This window comes from Narcine bancroftii, chromosome 2 (genome assembly GCF_036971445.1).
Source record: "Narcine bancroftii isolate sNarBan1 chromosome 2, sNarBan1.hap1, whole genome shotgun sequence".
In the NCBI taxonomy this organism is placed as follows: Eukaryota; Metazoa; Chordata; class Chondrichthyes; order Torpediniformes; family Narcinidae; genus Narcine; species Narcine bancroftii.
Genome location: NC_091470.1, coordinates 345,673,782 through 345,680,722, shown reverse-complemented (window position 1 = coordinate 345,680,722; position 6,941 = coordinate 345,673,782).

Genomic DNA, 6,941 nt, shown 5'->3' with positions numbered 1-6,941 from the left:
ATTTTGTGCGCCTGGATATGCTAGACCCCAGATGGCTTGGTCCACTAAACTTCCATATTTTACCCCAAATTTGCATTCACTGGCTCCCTCTTAAGTTTCGCAGAGGAACTCATCAATAGGATCACCTGTTTCTGCTTTAACTTTGGAACTTATATTTGTCATTCTCAGGATTCATTTTGGTTATGGGTGTGCAAGGAGTATTTTGAAGAATTTGTTGAGACTTTTAATATTCATTTTTTTTCCTGCTATTCTTCCTCCCCCATCCGTAGGAGAAAGCAGCTGACTTTCTTTTCATCGTTTGAGTCAAAATAATGTTGAATGTTATCTTAAATTTTGGCTAATGGTTTCCTAAAAAGCATCAGCCTTCAAACACATCAAGGTCTGAAACTGTGCAGCCACTCATCACAAAGTATTATTTTTCTGTGTCAAATTCAACACTCACATCCTTCAGTGGGTGTGGAACTTTACTTCCTAGATTTTTGCTGCCATCATGTTACAACTTTCCAGACACAGGTCTCAGCCTAAATTACTGTCTATAATTCAAATCTGCAGCTTACATCATGTTTATTTTTGGACTGCAGGCCAAGTGCCGTTGAGAGGTACAAAGAGTGTTTTCTATAGACCATGGTGAATGATGAAATACAAGTCTAAATAGTATTTAGGCACTGAATAATATTAGATGATCTTAAATTCTCTAATACTCACTGAGAATTTGAATGGTGAGAAATGTGTAGTGTCTCCGGGAACATTTTCTCAAGCAATATGGAGATGCCCCAACTAGAAAAGGGGCAATATTCTACTTTCTACCGAGGACTGAGGCAGGGCATGTGATTGAAGTGTCTTTGGGGGAAGCACTTTGTTAAAAAAAAGTTATGCAAAAAAATAGGACTAGCCCACAACATCTAATTGGAGCAAGGCTAATTTTGATAGCATTGGACAGGAACTTACAAAGGTTGATTGGAGAGCCTGTTAGTCAAGGGACATCTGGCAAGTGGGATGCTTTCAAAAGTGAGATGAGGAGAGTTCAGGGATAACAAGTTCCTGTTAGAGTGAAGGGCAAGGATTAGCAAACCTTGGTCAATGAGGGATATTCAGGCACTCATCAGGAACAATGAAGACATATAAATGGCTGAGATTGTGAATCCCTTGCATAGGAGATGTAGGAGTATACTCTGAAGAGAAATCAGCATGCAAAAGAGGACATGAGATAGCTCTGGAAGTTGAAGAAAAGGAGATTCATAAGAAATTCTATAACAACATCTGATATTCTGCCTGGACAATCCCTCTGGTATGAACATTTAATGTTCCAATTTCATGTCATGAGTCCCTTCTCTCTTCTTCTCAGTTGCTTCCCCCATTCCCCTCCCCTCTCCCACTTTTTGTCCCCTCTCCCCCCAACCATTCTCGTCCCATATTCACTTCAATTCCATCTGATCTCTCATTATATCACTATTTCCACCTCTTCTCAGATTTCAGCACTGATAGCCTTTGTTTCCACTCATTATCCACTCCATCCTGTATGACTCATCTTCTTCCATCTGACCCCTTTTGTTTTTCTTACCTCTGACTGGCTTCTGCCAATCAAATGCCCCTGCTCCTCATCCTTCACCCCATACCTGGTTTCCCATTCCCCTCCTAACCCATGTCCAGTCCCTCCTATCTTGTCCTCATTATACAAGCTATCTCCACTCTGAACACTCATTCCTGATGAAGGATTCCAGCCAAAGTGTTGACAATTAGTTTTCATCCACTAATGCTGTTCAACTCATTGAATTCCTTCAGCAGATTGTGTTTTTTCTCCAGATTCTGACGTCTGCAGTCTCTTGTGCTTTATAATTGCTTTGCATATTGGCCACTTTCCACTTGTGTTCCTGTTGACAATCCAATATTAATAATTATAATGCTGTAATATTGTTTGGGGATGGACAAATACTGTTTTCAAAAACTCTCACAATACAACATATGCAGAGTAAAATATGGTGGATACTGGAAGCTCTGTAAGGAAACCACAACCACGTAAGTTGGGAAACCAAGAGCTGTTGTGAATAAGCTGAATAACATCCAACTTAAGATAAGTTATGATTAAATCTCAACAGGTGATACACATAAAGACATAACTACAAGTTGAGTTGGACCAAACTTTGTAATATTCATGTGAAAGTTAAGGCAAAAATGTGCGCCTAAACAATATTGGAGAAAATTAACTTCTGGAGTTAACTTCTATCAATTAAGTTGATAGAATGGTCTTAATACTAGTGGATGGGGAAATAATTAATTTGTTTTGAATGATCATCATTTTAGCCAACTGGATACTTGAAACTTGAAAACTTCAAGATATCTAGTTTGTTTTAACCATATATAACCATATAACCACTTACAGCACAGAACAGGCCAGTTCAGCCCTACTAGTCCATGCCGTAGCAAATCCCCACCCTCCTAGTCCCACTGACCAGCACCCGGTCCATACCCCTCTAGTCCCCTCCTATCCATGTAACGATCCAGTCTTTCCTTAAATGAAACCAATGATCCCGCCTCGACCACGTGTGCTGGAAGCTCATTCCACATCCCCACCACCCTCTGCGTAAAGAAATTTCCCCTCATGTTCCCCTTATAATTTTCCCCCTTCAATCTTAAACCATGTCCTCTAGTTTGAATCTCCCCCTTTCTTAATTGAAAAAGCCTATCCACATTTACTCTGTCTGTCCCTTTTAAAATCTTAAACACTCTTTTTAATCTACATTTTAGAAATTTTCTAAAAATACTTGCTGTTTATTTTAGCCTACGAACGCATGGCAATCAGGGGCTGGTACTCCAGTTATGATTTTGGTTGTGGAGTCATCCAAACCAAAATCCAAAGCTTCACACTTGTCTTCATGACTTTATGGGCTTGTTTGCAGGAAATGTCATATTTTTAATTTTGTGCTACTGTAAAAATTAACTGAATGTCCTTGTCAAAATATATTTTGACATTTAAGTCACTGTCTAGCTCAAACTTTAATGGTGTAGATGAACTGTTCTTACAGGAAGGATGTCTGTTCTTACAGGAAAGATGTTCCACTGGGGGACTTTTCATAATGGAAAGATCTGTTCATCGCATATCATAAATGAATTCAGCTAAAATCATAGCTGAGATTGGAGGAGTTGTAGGGAAGCAAGGCCCAGATATGCTGAGATGTGTTCAGTGGTGTGGATTGGGTCATCATTATTTAAGTAATTGGTACTTGTGGTCAAGTCCAGGCCTATGACTGGCATATAGCTTCAGGAGATGGGTATGTATATAAATTGGGGGAGTGGATGAATTGGGCAGGGGATCTTTTGGGTGAAGATTGTGAATTTTAAACTACACAGTTGTAAGGCAAGCAGCTGTATGAAAATCTGGTTGGGTTGTGAATGACCACCGACAGATGGATTAATATGACCCAATATCACAGCTAGTCATCCTTGTTCAAATTGTCTGTATTGGGCATGCTCCCTTTATTGATGCTTATTAATCTGTGAAGCAGTTCTAGACTTTCAAATCTTCACAATATGGTCAAATGTATAAACAACAGTTTCACACTCAATAATACCAAAACCAAGGAGCTGATTATTGACTTCAGGAAGGGAAAACTAGAGGTGCACAATCCAGTGATCATTTGGGGATTAGAGGTGGAGAGTAGGAGCAAATTTGAGTTCTTAGGAGTCACTATCTCGGAGGATCTTTCCTAGACCCAACACACCAATGGCATCATAAAGAAAGCACATCAGCACCTTGACTTCTTCAGGAGTTTGCGGAGGATTGGCATGACATTCAGAAACCATGGCAAATTTCTACAGATGTGTGGTAGAAAATGGGCTGCATCACGGTCTGGGATTGTGGTGGTACACCACTGGCCTACTGCAGGGGGAAACCTCTGTACCTGCAGGAGTGTAAGGGGACAGGACAGCACCTGGCTGGCTGTCAATCAGTCGGCCTGAATGGATCAAGCCCCACCCGGTCGGGTGTCAATCACCTTCCGGGATATAAGCCTGCGCCAGCCTCCTGAGGCCTCACTCAGAATTGCTGCAGCCACACGCAGCCTGGCTCTGTGGATGTCTTTGTGGATTAAAGTCTGTTGTACAGTCTTTACCTTGTGTGTGTCTGATTCTGGCTAACAGCACACCACAATTTAATCCACAAAATTTTCCCATGTGGCTATGGAAAAACTCCTTTGAGGTCGACCCACACCACCCAGAAGCCCAGACATGCTTCGAGATCTGGCAGCATGCAGTTGAAGCAATCACTGTGGCACACGAGGGTGACATCCTGGAAGAGGTTGGTCCTACTCCGGTCAAAGCTGGGTCCCCGCGCCTGCCAGGTAACCAAAGGCTGCTCCATGTACAAAAGCACAATGGACACTCTCGAGAACTTGTACAAGCCCCCCATGAATGCGGTCTGTGCAAGGTACCTCCTCAACACCTGAGCCCAGTAACCAGGGAGACGGCTGTGTCTTACCTGGGACACTTGCGAGAGTTGGCCCAACCGTGTCTGGCTGAACCCAGGGTAGGTGTAGAGGAGGTCAAGAGACTGATCTGAGATGCCTTCGCCCAAGGGCTACGCTCGAGGGCCATCTGACAGAAGCTGCTGGAAGACAACATCTATGCCCTAACCAGGACTGTGAAAGTGGTCCAAACCCTGGATGCAGCATCCCTGCACGTCGAAGCCTTCGATTCCAGGTACCCCCAGGCTCCCTCATGGCCCTCTCACATTGCAGCTGCAGCCCCAGGCTGAGCTGGGGAGGAAAACGTCGCTGCGGCAGCTGCCCGGTGCCCCTGTATGTACTGTGGGTCCTGGTGTGGGTCAGATCGATGATCACGCCAAAACTGCCAAGCTAGGAACCAGGATTGTTCCTGTTGTGGCAAGAAAGGCCCCTTTGCAAAAGTGTGCCTCTCTAAATCTGCCGAAGCTCAGCGGCCCTCTATGACCTCCCCACCTCCCCCGCGGATGCCCCCCCCCCCCCCCCACGTGCACATGCCAGGCAGCGCCAATGTTCCCACAACGACTTCCCTGACTCCGACCGCTCAACATCCGGCCCTGCCAGCGACCGTCACATCGTGTGCCCCGAGCATCTGCACCAGCTCCTGCCCTCACCGGCACAGGTCACTGAGAACTAAAGCGACATCATTTCTGGCTCATGGCTTGACGTCACTTCTGGCTGACGTAACAGCATCACTGCCGCCGGCCATGATGATGTCACTTCCCGGGTGCAGCAGACACAGGTGGGGAAGGAGGCCAGCCACACAGCAGCCCCCTACATGCTGCTGCCATCTTGGGCCAAGCAGCGCCGGACACGGAGGGACCCCAACGACATTGAGAATGACGTGGTCACTACAGGTGATGACCAGGCTGCCCAATCGATGCTCCCCATCCCTCCAGATAGCGACGACTCTGACTCTGAGACGGTCCTGGCCATTACCAGGGATATCCCCCATGATCTCGGGTGCTCGATGATAGGCGTGCGAGTCAACAGGTAACAAAGTGCCTGTTTGACAGTGGCAGCACCGAGAGCTTCATTCACCTGAGCGTGGCCCACTCCTTAAGGTTAAAGGTCCTCCCCACCACCTGCTTGATCGCCCTCGCCGACAAGGATAAGACTGTTGGTACCCTCAGGAGCTGCTCGGTCAATATAGCGGTGGAAGGGGAGACTTACGCAGGATTCAGGCTCCTGGTCATGCCCAAACACTGCGCACTACTCCTCCTGGGCCTGGATTTCAGGTGCCATCTGCAGAGTGTCACCCTTGCCTTTGGGGGGCCCCAACCTCCACTTACATTGCACAGTACGCCAAACTACCAGCCCCGGCCAACCTGCGGCCTCTCCACACTGCGCATCACCCCACCAGCGCTCTTTCCACATCTTGCGCTAGGCTGCAAGTCGATCGCCACCAGGAGTAGGCGCTATTGCACTGCAGACAGGGATTTCATCAAGGCGGAGGTGCGGCGACTTCTTGCGGAAGGCGTTATAGTGCCCAGTAACAGCCCTTGGAGAGCCCAAGTCCTGGTGGTCAAAGGGAGAAGTAAGCCAAGGATGGTCGTGGATGACAGCTGACCATTAATCGGTACACCCAGCTGGATGCCTACCCCCTGCCGAGGATTGCCGACATGGTCAATGAGATAGCCTGCTACTGGGTTTTCTCCATGATTGACCTGAAGTCGGCGTATCACCAAATCCCTATCCACCTGAAGGACAAGCCCTATACCACCTTTGAGGTGGACAGGTGCCTGCTCTAGTTCTGCCGGGTTCCTTTTGGGGTCACGAAAGGGGTCTCCATCTTCCAGCGGGAGATGGTTCGTATAGTAGATCAGCACAAGCTGAAGACGACGTTCCCATATCTGGATAATGTCACCATCTGTGGCCATGACCAGCAGGAGCATGAGGCTAACCTGGAAAAATTCCTCCAGGTGGCCACGGACCTGAATCTCACTTACAACAAGGAGAAGTGTGTGTTCAGCAACACCTGCCTCGCCATCCTGGGGTACATTGTGGCCCATGGAGGCGTCGGCCCAGATGCGGAAAGGATGCGCCCATTAATGGAGTTACCTCTCCCTTCCACGCTAAAGGCCCTCAGCAGGTGCCTGGGCCTGTTCTCTTATTATTCACAGTGGGTTGCTCGCTTCTCGGACAAGGTCCGCCGTCTGGCCCAAGCCACAACTTTTCCCTTCCCACCTGAGGTGCAGGCAGCCTTCACCTGCATCTGGCAAGACATTGCAGATGCCATGATGCAGGCTGTGGATGATGACTCCCTCTTCCAGGTGGAGAATGATGCCTCCGAGATGGCCCTCGCTGCTACCCTCAACCAAGGGGTGGGTGCCCCGCCGCCTTCTTCTCCAAGACTCTCCACGGCTCTGAGCTAGGGCACTCCACCATTGAAAAGGAGGCCCAGGTGATTGTGGAAGCGGTCCGCCACTGGCGCCACTACCTGGC